This window comes from Bombus pascuorum, chromosome 15, assembly GCF_905332965.1.
Source record: "Bombus pascuorum chromosome 15, iyBomPasc1.1, whole genome shotgun sequence".
NCBI classification, from domain to species: domain Eukaryota; kingdom Metazoa; phylum Arthropoda; class Insecta; order Hymenoptera; family Apidae; genus Bombus; species Bombus pascuorum.
The window spans coordinates 4,748,737-4,763,712 of NC_083502.1; the positions used below are offsets into that span (position 1 = coordinate 4,748,737).

General features: G+C 37.4%; 1 protein-coding gene and 1 long non-coding RNA gene across 6 annotated transcripts in view; one reads left to right on the forward strand and one right to left on the reverse strand.

Annotated features, from left to right (window-relative positions):
- The window catches only part of LOC132914717 (protein cordon-bleu), a 95,975-nt gene that overhangs the window by 47,026 nt on the left and 33,973 nt on the right, over positions 1-14,976 (reverse strand). The window lies entirely within an intron of this gene.
- LOC132914421 (uncharacterized) lies at positions 4,845-6,512 on the forward strand. The gene is made up of 3 exons (XR_009659584.1): positions 4,845-5,346; positions 5,412-5,658; positions 5,738-6,512. It is a non-coding gene; the product is annotated as an uncharacterized LOC132914421 (long non-coding RNA).

The window sequence follows — 14,976 nt, forward strand, 5'->3', positions numbered from 1 at the left end:
TTCGTCGAAGATCGAACGTGAATCATGAATTTTTATGCATGAAGATGCAAAACGAAGGAAACGTTTAAAACAACAAGATAACATAACGACACAACAACGAGTTATTAATATGTAATTAATATCAGAAAAAACTAAGTGCGCTACCTGTTTGCAAACAACTTGCAAACTACTATTCATTTATTACGTATTCTAATTGCCATTACGCTATGATTTACAGTCAATAATTTCATTCTGAGAAATAAAAAATGTAGGCAATGAAACAGCATAAACATTCCAGAGATAAAATTTAACATTTATCTTTGTAGGCATTTTTACAGTAGTTTTAAAACCAATTTAGTTACGATTCTTTAAATATACAAACTAAAAGAAGGTATAAAAATACTTGCATGAACTATTATTTTAAAATTAAAAACCAAAATATAATCTTAATTGAAGTAATTTAATTACATTACATTTATTTTATATTTTATTTATATTAAATTTAAATTTGGAATAATCAAGTGGACGCAACATATGCGTCAATGCTAACTGAATGTATTAAAAAAAAGTCCCTAGAATTTTTAAAAACAATTTGAAATATTTCAAGTATCGCAGATGTATAAGGGATTAAAAAGTGAGAGCAAGCGCGAAGATGGTACGGAAAAACGCCAGGTCGTCTCATGAGAACAAGACCAAAGAGACCTTCAGGCGTGCCCCTTTCTTTCCTTTTCTCAGTTCCTTCCAGGGGAACATAACCTGCGAACGCCCTTGCCAGGAATGCAATCTCCGATCTCTCCAGGCTCGTTTCAATGTTTCGCTACGCTTGTATGCAGATACGTGTGCGCACGCACACCGGTGTTACCAACAGTGAAACGTATCACGTAACAGTATCTAGCTGTCTCCCTTTCTTCGCACGCAAAAAATTGCCATTTCTTTTATCCTTGGAAATTACGTTGCAACATTCTTCGTGTGATTAATATGCTTTTTTGGAAGCTTCTATGAATACATGCTATATATAATAGTAAGCTATTGCCAACGAGACAAAGTACATTGAACTATCAAATTCGTACTGAGCTAATGGTTCTAGATTTTATGTTAGAACAAAATGGAGGCTCAAAAAAATTCTGTAGTTGAGTTCTACGAGTTGAATTCTACGAGCTAGATTTAAAAAATCCTTTAAGAATGATTGAAAACCCTGATGAATTCATTTTAATGTAGATAATAATCCCTAGCAATCAAAAGAAGGACATTGACCCAAACAAACTAGATAAAACCTAAATACACTAATCCTTCAAAGGAATATTCCTATGTTCCAAACTAGGGCAATGTAGCAACCCTGACAAATCTAATAGTCCTAGACTTGAATTCTACAGTAATTCTATAGTAGAGATACACATCAAAGAAAGTACATTGTCCCAAACAAATTAGCTCAAAGCTACATACATTGATCAAAAGGAATATTTCTACATCCCATATCAGAGCAAAGGAGAAGCCCTAATAAATTCTGTATTTGAGGACAGATTGAAAAAATCCTTCAGAAGTGACTGGAGGCACGCATGAATTCACTTCACAGTAGGAAGTGATCTCATATCCATTCGTGTCACGCTCAGCGAGACCAAAGAGGATTACGCGAAGGAAGGAGAATGTCCCTCGTCACCCAATGAGCACGTGTGACTATTTTTTGCCATCTGGACATGCCAGATTTTCTTCGGAAGAAATAACGATGACGCTGACACGCGTGATCATTGTCAAGGTGTCTCGTCAGAGTTACACCTATCCTCGTTCTAATCCTTCAACCTACATTTTTCTACGTTTCCAACTTGAAAAAGAGAGAACATTTACCACCATCTTACACAAATGATAATTTAAATAAACGTTTCTTCTTTTTAATAACATCCATTGGCGGACAGGTACAGCGGACTTTGAACAGTGTCAGAGGAGGAAAAAAAGGAACTGTTCAAGACGTGATTGATCTTCCTGCTCGGTCTAGCATTCTCGGCTACGGTATAAGGAAAGACCGGTGTATCGATTCTTTCTTCTCTGGCGAGTTAATTGCAGCCTAGGTTCTGCTGAATCGAGCAGGAGCGGTCATTCATGCGATCGTTCGGCCGGGGAATTCAAGGAAGACTTTAACGATCCGCGGAACCACTCTGGTCAACGTAATTGACCGTCACGGCGACGTTGAACTCCCCTGAGGAGGATCACGATTCAACTGGGGCAATCGATACAGATCGTGCAATAATTACGGTGATCGTCAGCGATGACTTAGGAATTCAGTCAATTTTTAGAAATTCTCTCTGATGGACTCTAACTCTTATCAAGGGTGAATAACCTAATCTGGTAACTTTTTACTTCTACATATAATATGGGATACGAGATATTGATGCCAGGTGGGGAATTTTATGCGTTGAAATGCAGAGGGAAATGTTCATTTTTCTTCAACTCACCTTGGAATTTGCTATTATTTGTGCTACCTTCTTCTGATAAATAAATTCATTTGTTTCTTTACACGATTAATTTTGGGATCCTAAACAATTGCAGTTTAGAGCTTCGTGAGAAACTCGTAGGATAATCTCAATACGATGTGTTCATTGCTACCTAAGTACAGGATTAGGTATAGACCTGGTTCTAACAATAAGGATTAGGTAGGTCAGTGATTATAGAAGGAACCTGATCCCAACAGTCATAATCGATATGCCCATCGTTGATATTAATTTCTTGATCTTCAGATCTCCAACTTCTTATCCTAATTATAGCCATTTACTTACACAATCTAGACACAAGCAAATTTCACATTCGTATACGTAAATTCGGTGAAATTAAAAGCTTAAAATTATTCGGAATAAATGAAGCTGAAATTGTAGATGGCAGATTTGTTTCTGTTACATAAAACGATGCATTGGTATTGGCAACTCGTAACTTGTAATTTGTAAAATTTCACTAACAACGTGACTTTGCCTGTGCAAGAGATTTGAGATGATTGAGGTGATCCGAACGGTTGAAGACACCCGGTAGAGATGGCCACGTGTACGGGATCTCCGAGCTTTCTTCGCGGAAGAGAAGATCGCTCCGCGAAGTGTATAAGGTCACGCCAGGGAACGTGTACGGGGCACACTGCTCACCTGACAGGATCGTGTTTCATCCTGTGCGCGGTGTGTTACTGTACGAGCCTACGGACGATCGTTACGTCTTACATTATTCTACGCGCGACGTGTTACGTGTCTGCGGAGCGTTAGCTACGAGCTGAACGCGTCACGGAACGACCTTACGATTCAATTTCTCTTCTCAGCTCCGTGGAACGGGACCGGGCTTCTTTATGTAACCAATTGCTCCCAATGGACCGCTAGCTTCACTCCCTAACATCTTCGCCTTTTCTACGATTCTCTTCGGTTCCTACAACTACTAGTTGCAATCATTGATTTATAAATAATTATTCACAGGAATTTTATAGACTCTGTGATCTTTCAATTTTCACAATTCCCTGTGTGACTGCTATGTGTCGCTTTTATCTTGAAAAGTAACTATTATCCTTTCTAAAATTCCCTAGATAGCGGGAGATAGTTCACTAGATAGTAAAAGTTTATTCCTCTTCTAAATTACGTATTATTTTCATATGTCTTTCATTTTAATTAATTTAACGTTATTTCGTTTTTTTTTTTTTTTGCCACAATAAATGATTGAAATGAAAAAGTGAAATTCCGACTTTTCTACCTTTCGCCATTCACTTAAATCCAAAATTACCTTTCAAAACCGAAGATCATGGCAAAAAACTCTACAGACATAGATTAATTAAATTTCTCTTGGGGGAATTCTCATTTTAGGAAACGATTATAGTACCATTAACACTAGCGAGGATCGTATAAAACATACGTGTTATCCCCAACACCATAATAATTATATGTTCAACGATTACTCATCACTGGAAGCACTAAAAAGTGCAGCATTCCACGCAGAAATCGTTTTTCTTTTTCAACGCAGCAAATAGAGCACCGAATGTTTTCCACTAGACTAGTAAATCTGTAGTGGAGCGAGGAGTAGGGATGGGTGGGAAGAGGAGTGGGGGAAGCGCGCGGGACGCGCTTGCGTGCAACAAGCGGAACGAACTCGACACGCGTGCATTAATAATCCCCGTGGAACGAGCAAAAGAAAAAGAGAAGTCGATTTACCGTCAGGTGAACCGGGATGTAAACAGGATGCCGCGGCGAGAGAGGATAACGCGAGGACACGTCGCGGACTGGCAAGGTCGTTGCCATCGGAGATTCCAGGCTACTCACCTGCGACTCTACATGGCTATTACTTAGCTTCGCAAGCGCTCTGTAGCCTTGAATCGTCCCTATGCTAATAAACTTAAGCTTTATTCCAAGAAAATTGCAAAACTTAGCCCTTAAACCTCAGATTTTGTTTCTAATTTACGATCATCCCGAAATACACGAAATCCCTTCTTTCGAGTATTCGCGTACGTTTTGGAATTTTGTCCAACGGAACCATAAGACTTTCCTGTATCAATTTTTTGCACCTATGTTTATTATTGTCCAGAGAATGTCCACAATTTTTGCAGGTAAAGTGTCAGCCTGTAGGACACATGTTTTTAAAGGGGATACGCACAATGACGTATAACTCGAGTAATTTTGATCGTTATCGTTTGAAAAAAATCGTGAATATTTTGTAAACATTAATAAACACGTATGCAGGAAAGCAATAGAAAAAAGTTGTATGGTTATCTTAGAAAAGAATACCAAAGTATGGCCTTCCAAACCACAGCATCTCCTCAAGGGGTTAAACCTAGACCTAACCTAATTCCTAAAATTGTTCTAACGAAACTAAGCACTCTTAAATATGGATTCGCTTTAAGCCAACTCTCGAGATAACCATCTACCATTTTCTAAACCATGTATTATGCAGCGGCAGTCGTGCAATTAGAAATCGCTTAGCCAGCATCTATCCAGCGTCTCAGGGCTGCCACTTACGATTAACAAAGAGATAAGTACGTGAGAACCAGTGGCCATATTTGAAAACGGCGCTTAATATGTCGAACAGGGTCACCTGTGACGCGTGGTGAAACGTTTTTGACTGTATTTAGATCGTCCATCCTGGAATGTCGATATCTCCAACATAAGAAAAAAAAGTCTCGAGACGCGCACGGACTAGCTTAATTAAAGCCGTGTTTCCATGTAACGCGTGTTTTAAGGTCAGATCGAAACTCGCGGCAGGAAAACGAGCACCGCGAAAAGGATGTCACGAGGATATGTCAGAGTAGCAAGGTCGTTGTCATCCGACATCCCAGGTTGTTCACATTCAAGGACCTTTCCACCAGCGTTTCATCGCGCTTATAGGACGATGGTATCGATTCTAGCACGGGGAGCAAAGGTAAGTAAGCCGAGAAGGCCGTGGATCGGTTGGAACCGGGTCATACTAATCGGATGTTTCCTTAGAACATGTGAAACGTGACTACGTTGCGTGAGATACTGTGATACTCACTAGATCCTAGTTACTTTCTCCCTACGCTAGTTACTTTTCATCAAACACTAAATGGAACTTCTAACATCTACATAATATACACTCGATGTAAGAAGCACTCGTACAGCAGCTAAATTTAACAACCTAAGGATAACTTTCGAAAAGAAAAAGAATGCGACAAAATGTCGCTTCACTGGACAAATAGAAAAATAGAGAAACGCTGTAAGATTAAGAAATTCGTTTACTTTATAGTTGTACAAGATTTCCAATCTTCTATTTGTATTTTAAACATTCATTCCAGAATGTTATCAATGTCGTTCGCTTAAAAGTAAACTTATGGCAGTAAATCAGTTGCTTGTTTCAAAAGTTGAACGTTTACCGTGTATCCAGATAATAAAGTTACGAAATTTATACGAAAAGTGGAATCTTGATCAGTTTGGTAATCCGATATGTGTAATAACCAGCCTCGAGATCCTCGAGGACAGGATTTCTGAAGCACGCAAAATCGCGTGAGCAAAGAGGCTCCTCCTCGGTGCTCGTTGAAGAGTAACAACCAACCGGCTGGAATATTCAACAAAGTGGTTTCGATGGACGTTTTGTGTCTCGCGCGTGGTATCGCATGCGCGCGCATCTTCGCTCCATCCTTTTGAACAACTCTTGCTGAATTATTGATCGACGTTAAAAACAACGCTACAACAGAGAGGGGCCGTGTAGAATTTTCGCGTACGCATCCGTCATCCTTTGTCGTTCGATTAATCAAAATTTTCGTTGGTTAGCCAGGATTCATTAACGGGCGACGTTGCTCACCCATTAAGATCAGCCTGAATACAAATCGATCTGTCCAGGGATAACAACGTACACGTGATTTAATCGTAGCTGTTTATCTCCAACAGCCGGTTACTACACAGTATAGGTTAGGTTACCACACTCTCGAGTTTAGGTATTTTTAATAGAAATTCTTGTATTTTCTTGGCTGTCGATTCTTCGGCCTCGCTTGTACAATTTAATTAATATTATTACTTTTGTTACTAGAAATTTGAAATAAATTTGAAAGCGATAGATTTTACAGAATGCGTATAATATATTTCTAATCGCAAGCTTCATCTTCCGGATCATCTTACACAATTGCACTAATATCATTAGTGACTATGTTGTATAATATGCTTAAAACTAGAATTACAAGTCTTTGAAGAAGAAGAAAAAGAACAAGAAAAACAAGTCTTTATACATACACATAAGCTCGTCCCTAATTAAGGCCACTGATCAACCCATTTCACGATGTAATTCAGTTTCTAAGGGAATTAAAAGCCAGGAAGTACATGTACTACACTATGAACTGATACTTTAACTTACTGCCAATGTAACAGTGACACAGTGTAGCAGTCACTGAACTATTACTAGTTCTCTAGACCTTAATAACCAATAACGCTACTTAATTAGCTAATCAGTAAATTGGTTGAAATGGTAAAGCTGTAGCAATGTACCTTTACCCTAACAAAGGCGTGAAATTATGGGATAATATATCTTATGGGAGTAGAAATCGACTGGAGAGAAGACAGGTGAAGGATGGACCAATTATTCATGACGGATGTTGTCATTAAAAAAAATGGCTCGCAAGAAAACCGGGTACTTACTCCTGCTGGCCATATCAGGAACTTCAGACTCACTCGGCGACGATCATTGAATCCTGAGCAGCGGCACGGCTCATAAAAATGCATCGGATCTCCTCGAGAAAGTTTCACGAAAGTCAGCGTGGAAAAAGAGCGAGATTTCAGGATGATCGGCTGGCAAAAGTGTGTCACCAGTCGTCGAACGAAAATAATTGCCTTATCAGAGGCCGTGAAGGCGTACGTAGCCTCATCCACACTTGAGAATTCGCCTTGATACCAGTGTTCACCTTGATCCACTGCTCCCTTTATATACATTATCTTGTCGAGACAAACAACACCTAAGATTTCTCATGGTCGTGATAAAATCCATTGAATATTAACACCTCGTATAAAAGCTTAATGTTTATGCATAGAATGGTATAACGTTAAGCTCCCTCTTATGCAGCAATTTATAAGCAACAGTATTTATTTATAGAAACAGCGTTCCAAGTGATTAGCATGTCACATGCAGATCATAGACCTTTTTGTACGAACAGTTTTCTCAACATGTTGCAATAGTTTGTCAGCGATGCAAGACTCATTGGGGACACTTAGTGTCCACATGTTCCACCATGTTCCAACCTACGTTGTTTTATACAGAGGCAATTTTGGGATGTACCAGAGTTCACGGTATTCCTATTAGCACATGAGACATTATACATTGAGAAAGCAAAATTTCTTAATTTTTCCACCTACGGACTTGCCCATGAAAAGTCTGTAATTCTTTCAGTATCTGCATCAAGATGTGATTCCTAATAATTTAATGAACTTGAAACCAGCAATGGTTTTACGACCAGTTCATAATCTTCTCTACTTACAGAAATTTTATTAGGACATTTAAATAGTGTTTGGTAAAATACAGGCGCGTTAAACTTCATCTCATGTAACTAAAACTGGTATAACTGGATGTGTCTCTGTCTGGTTCGCAGTTGGTGAAAATTGAAGATAAGTCGAGTCTCGTTAGAGCTTACAGCTTCTACCTACCTCGCAGACAGAGGCTAACTTTCTTTCAACTTTTTTCACCCTACGATTCACGTCCCAAACAGCTTTTCTTCTGACCGAAGAGAAGTTTCTCCTCGACTGAATATGGCGATCAAACAGTTTCTTTTTCCCCGCTTTCCCCTTGTACGATAAACGTGACCCTGACCTCGACACACCAGTCTATACCAGCAAGCCAGTGATTATTAGTCTGGACATAAATTAATGCGGCACAACCTATGAGAAATTGTTCGCAAGCGTGAAAACGACACTTTTGCTTCCATCGTGCTTTCCAATCATAAAAATATGATCGTTGACGCTGGTAGCCGAAGTAATTCTATTATTACTCGCACTTTTTATTACGCTGTTTGTTCGAGAGACTGTACAGTTAATCGGAGAATAGATTTATAGATCCGTTACTCTTGCTTTCGTGACTTTTATTAGCTTTGTTGAGATTAGTTATTGAAATCGTTTTAGGGTTAGTCGAGAGTTGTAAATTTATCGAGCTCGGATGGTACAACTATAGATTTGTGGGTTCTCATCTGATAAATCTTCCTCCTGCGTTTCTTCTCTACGCTTTAACGATATCCCAACAATTCTCGATGATTTAATCGCTCTTTCAAATTTCCAATTAAAGCCAGAATGAAACTTGTCAAGTCCAATAGCTTGCCTATTTATACATTAAATTATTGTCAGATAATTGCTTTCAGCTTGTGCCAAAGGTCTTGAAAAATTCCTTTCAAGATTCCAGATCTTTCCAAACTTCTTTCGAATATTCCAAACTTTAAAAATTCTTTAGCCTATTCTCAATAACACGGTTTACGAACCAATACTACCAAAATTCTCTGCAACACTTCAAGAATATAATAAGAAGTGAAAAGCAATTTGTTTCAAGTTCACGTTAAGGCCTATTTTCAACAGGCCGATATAATAAGATAAAGAAAACTTTCGAGGAATTTTTATACAACAAAATTTTCTCATTTCTGCTTATAGAAACTACGAACAATGTTTGGAACGTGAAAAATTGAAACAGTCTGTATATCTCGACAGAAATTAGAAGAATTATATTAGAAGAAACTCTAACCTAACCTTAAGAGTTTTCAAACCTAACCTTAAAAGGTTTCTAACCTAACCATAAGACCATTCTCGGTAACACAGGTTAGGAACCTGTTCTATAGTATTTTCAACTGTGATAAGATTTGAAAAGTAATCCAATTAGGTTGTCCGAAAAGTGTAATTTAAATAACCAATACACATGGACAAAAACTAAAAAATACTACATATTGGAAGAAATTTCTAATTTCAGAAAGTGTTGTATATTGGAAAGGCGAGTCAGAAGTTCAAGGAGGGATATACCTTGGAATACCAACAGACAGTTGGCTATAATGACCGCGAGAAGGATTGATTCGGCGACTGACGCGATGAAAAATGTTGGAAAGCGATGCAACAATGTTTCTTTGGACCGAAGACGAAGTGGTGTGTTGGATGGTAGATGGCTGGACATAATTTTTGACCGGCTGCTGCCCGGTTTAAGAAAGTCATGCCTATTAGCCGCCATTAAGGCCACCCTACGGAAAGTCGGTTCCCCGAGGGAAGGAAAGGCGACGTCGCTCTCCATTTTTACTTTCCTGCGCGAGCTGGAGGGAGAAAGTAACGTGAAACCGACGAATGACGCTTGGTTTCCCAGAACTTACTTCTCCATAAATACGTACTTGAAAAAAGCCAATTAACGATTGCATTCGTACGTTGTAGAACATTTTTATTTAAACATGCTGCACAGTTCTATTAAACCCATTAAAAAAGTTTTCATTTTCTTTCCTGAAATTTCAATTTCAAATTATAAACTATAATATTTAAATTATGATATAAAATAATCTACAATTAATAAACTTGATAATATTACAAATTTTATTTTTATCAACGCAGATTGTAAAGATCTTTGAAGCCACTTTAGTGAAATTTTCTAATTACAATATTAATTTTACAAATTGCAATTACTATTACAAATTTAATTACAATTAGCACGTTGGGAGTGGAATTTTGTATCGTACTGTCGCGTTGAAAGTTTCCAAACGATGCCAAACTTTACTACTTTTTTTTTTTTTTTTTTTTTGCCGATTAAAATAATAGTCCGAATAACACGATTAAAGAATTTGTCTCATGGGTGTCGATGTAAACGCGGCATAATATTTTACAAAGATTGTACCGCGACTGCCAGCACGAAGCACATAGAAATTCGCGTGGCAGCGAACGTACTAACAAATTAGCCAGCCTTTCTATGAGTATTCTCTCATAAAACGTAAAAAGTCGTTCGCCAGAGCCACACTCAACATTCCGACGGGAGGCTAAATTTCAAGTCGACCCAGCAACAACGAAAGTATGACCGCTGCACGAGAAGAAACGACGTGTCCACCGAGGGGACCAGTTTTTCCACGGCGAGAACCGATCCACGCGTGATCTCGCCGGACCGCTTCTTGCGGATCGGCCCTCAGTCGGCGATCATCCGAAAGTCCCCGCCGGGGAACGTTGATCGCCGCTCTCGACGTGGTTACTTTCGATAAACGTGAGCGGCCGCGTCCCCTCGCGCCACCAATACTACGCTACCGGTCGAAAATTTCGGAGAAAACCATAATTGTTGGCCAGGTGGGTCGAACAGGGGACAGCGAGGCCTAAAAAGTAATCTGGATGCAAATGGAAATGGGGAACCAGAGGTTTTGTGTCGAGGATGGTAGCGAGAAGACGTTTGAGAATGTTTGGTCTTCGTGGAAACGAGACTTTACGTTAGATTCGCTAGATACCGCAGTTACATTCATTGTTCGAATACTTGAAAATTCTATGCTCATTGCTATCTCTTTTCTTTACCTAACCTTATGTAAATTCTTATATTTGAGAAATTGAGAAACTGATTAATCGGATAATGTAAGAATTTTAATGAAATTAGTTTTATTAATTAATTTATTTAAAGTTAAACGAAGTTCAAGTTAAAAGAAATAACGATAAATGTAGAATTCTAAATGAAATTTTGAAACCGGTCATTTGACCAGCTCTGGTAAGGTTAGTGCTGACATCCGAGCGCTTTGTTATTCGAACATAATATCTTCCAATAACGAACGACTCTTTCCGCTTCGAAGACGTAGATAAATATTGTATCGGTGTTCATACACCGTGTTTTTTTTCCTTTATTCGGCTGAGTGAATTCCCATTAGAAGCATCTAGTACGAAACTCAAAACAAAATAAAAAAAGTGAAACTTAATATCCAAAGTACTATCAGTACATATCTACGCGTATTTCAATGTTTAGACATTTCTATAGCTAAATACATATGCATATGTATATGTATATGACAGAACTGATGTTCTGACTATGAAAACAAACTATGATTAAAAAACGTCCAAGATGTTGTAAGTGCAATGGAATTAGCAAATATACACGATGTGGCAGAAACTACACTACTCAGAGACATGAAAAAACAAAAGAACGATATCGAAAATTATCGGAACCGCGTAGATTCCTTATATACCGACGACGATAGAAGAACCTCAAATATACCGATGTAACGAGATAATTCCATTGCGATAACGACGATTTTATACAAGTGGAAAGAGCAAACGAAAGTGGTAATGGCGAGGTGCCTTGTCGTGCCGAAGCATTCGTGGCATTCGAGAAACGGTTTCCATGGTTCGAGGTACAAAAAGAAAGGTAGAAAAAGAAGGTAACTTTGTGCAGTTACTTGCATTGAAAAAGTTACGCGACTTGCCAGCCAAAAAGGTACGCGGTCAATAAATATTTAAAGAATCTGTCGATTAATTTTAATCTGTATTTAAATAAATAAAATTTCATGTAAGAAATATTGTAATTATTCTATAATTCGACGATTCCATTGTACATTATATATTAATTTTATCTGCCTGTTAATTCTAATAAGGGAAACTCTACTGTATATTATTATGATAATGAAATAAAAATTGAGGGCTCTCCGTTTGGAAATTACATGATGGATAATTAAGCCATTCAGAAGCATAGCTGCATAGATGGAACAGCGGAGAAATATATCTAATAATATTGCAGATACTATTTTTGATGTTTACCTTGCAGTTTCCTACCATTTACGTTATCTTCCTGCAATAACTGTAACGCTAAATTTATATTAATAAGTAACACGATCTTCTTCCTCGTAAATTAGTACTAGTAAAACATCCTAATCGAAAAATAATATTAAAGATCCAACAAATATCTACCCACACGTTATACAACTAGTATTTCCTTTTCCACGCAATATCAGTATTTCATGGTTGGCACAAGAAACTTGTATAAAACGTCTCTCAATTTCGCCCGGTTTCTATGAAACGATACCGAGTTTCAGCTCGATTGAACAAGCTAAAAGCTGCTCTTAACAAGACCAACCAACGTCACAGAGGCCATCCCTGTTGTGTTTATACGCAGCCGTACAGCTTCTTTTTTTTTCACCTGTTTTTTCTCGAGAAAGCGATAACACGAAAGCTAGCGTATAGGGTTACTCGGGATAAACCAGCTTTTGCCGTTTTTCCCTAACCATGCGCAGCGTCGCTATACTATTAAGGATCGATTAGCTGAATGAGACAGGCTGTAGAAGCGATGCAAATTGGCGCAACGAAAGCTGTTTCAGACGAGATTTTCTTTCTCTGATTGCGAATTAATTTTATTGCGTATCATTCGCCGGATGAATAAAATTCAGTATACCGTTTTGCCGATAAGCGTGTAATTAAGCTTTTTTGTGCGAAGATTTTTAATCACTATCTTAGTAATTTGTTTCACGGCGTTGAAAAATATCGGACTTCGTTCTTTTTAATCCTATGCACAACTCGACATTCTGTATTTCTTTCAACAATATTTTTTCCATTTTCTAGACGCAACATTTTTTGGCCTTCTAGTGACGATATTCTTTGATTTCTAGCCACAGTGTCATAAAACTATATTTCCATTTCTCCGTGTTTCTAGGTCGAAATCTATTTAAAAGTTTGAAATATTAGAAATCTTCGACCAACTTACACACTTCAATAACTTCGGCGCTATGGTGATTAATAATAAGGTTAAGCAGACAAAGATTGGCGGGAAGTTTAAAAATACCAGGCGTTTTTCCATCTATAATCCAACTTTTATATATTTTACTTTGAGATAAATGTTCTTACCTAATCTTTACAAGATTAATAAAACTATATATCTCATTGTCACCATAACTTTGAAGAATTTCGTTGAATTTCTACAATTATGATACTTACGAAAATTCATATTTTTCTCAACACACCTTAACCTAAATGGAGATTAGAATCAGAATTTTAAGGTTATGTTCACTTCTGCTTACGTTACAATATTCGCACTACGTAAAGGAAAATGATCGTTGAAGAAAGAAATCGTTCGTATAGGTTAAGTCGAACAGAATATCTGAATCCAATGACGCAGCAACTTCCGGTTCGCCCGGGGAGAAACTCGTCCCAATTACAAAGCTGCAGGATTCACATTCGATTTCCCTACACCCGATGAAACGAGAAAATATGCAACGAGAATTTAAGGTCACTGCAGGGGAGCAGAAAAGAATATTATTCACGATCCAGAAAAAAAAAAAAAAAGAAAAAGAAAAATGAAAGGAAAAGAAAGAAAGATGGAGGAGAGAAACGAGTTAACGAGACGGCCATCCGGCCTGATCTCCTCTGAATTTTAATGAACGCCTCTCTGATTTAAATTCGGACACTTCTCTTTCAGCAGAACTGACGATGGACCCTGGGCCCAAAGCGTGGAAGAGAAATTCTGTTCAGCAGATAAAACCACACTCATATCACTCAAAAATTGTTCTCAAATTGGTCGTAATGATCTTTTTTATGATTTCGTATCAGAATTGAGTATTATCAAAATAAAATGAACTTCTCCGATTACAGGAAAATATTGCAATTACAAAAGCAAATATCTTTTATTATATTTCGATTCATAAATTGTTTCATTGTAATTGAACATTTTCATAGGATAAGAATTATAGTGAAATAATTTATTTTTCAAGATTCTAGAATTGATTTGCAGGCAATTTTGTCTTCAAATAAATTTACTTGCTATTTTATTGGGAATAACTATTTGATATTGTTATTCGTTTGAAATAAAAAGTAACGAACTCTGTTTCATGTTTCTAGGAGTAATCTATGTGATAAAAATTTACAACAATTTCTTAATTAATCATAAGTATGATTGTCGAAAGTATATTGGAGAAAAGTAAGCTTGAAGGTGAATACTTAGTTCTTTGTAGGAGACGTTTCTCAGGGATGCTCTTTCCCACAGTTTCCAGAGCAAGAAGCCTCCACAGGAAGCGATATGACCTCAGGCTAGAGGATTATGATGCCTAATCAGTAATTTCCCAAGTATTTAAATTTCTCCAAACATTACTGCAGAAGACAATTAAATTTGATGAAGCAATATTAGAATTCATAAGAGTTCATATCTCAGAATCATCATGTATCTATGATCTCATGCATCCAGGCTTGGAATATCATTGCTAACTTCAAGAGAAATCAACTATGCGTGTGGTGTACCAAACTTTTTATTACTTTTTAATCCTCTATAATCAAAATCCTGGTTGCTCATCAAAGAAAGGTCTATAGTTGGTTACGTTCTTACATTTTGACTTAAATATTGTGCAAGAATTATTTTCTAACGAGCCGTTTACGTATAAGACATATTTCTATAAATAATTTATCTCATGATAAACTACTTTCTTAGCCGCCAAGTGACATAAAAGTCAGGAAGTCAAGAAAAATAAACTTACTATAGCTTTCTAGCGTGATCTTTGTGTAAACCTTACCATAAGAAAATTTAGCCAGCCTGTAAGCCTTTAAATCTTATTTGAAATAATTGTACATCTTCTTTTTAAGACACTGTTGCATAATGTGA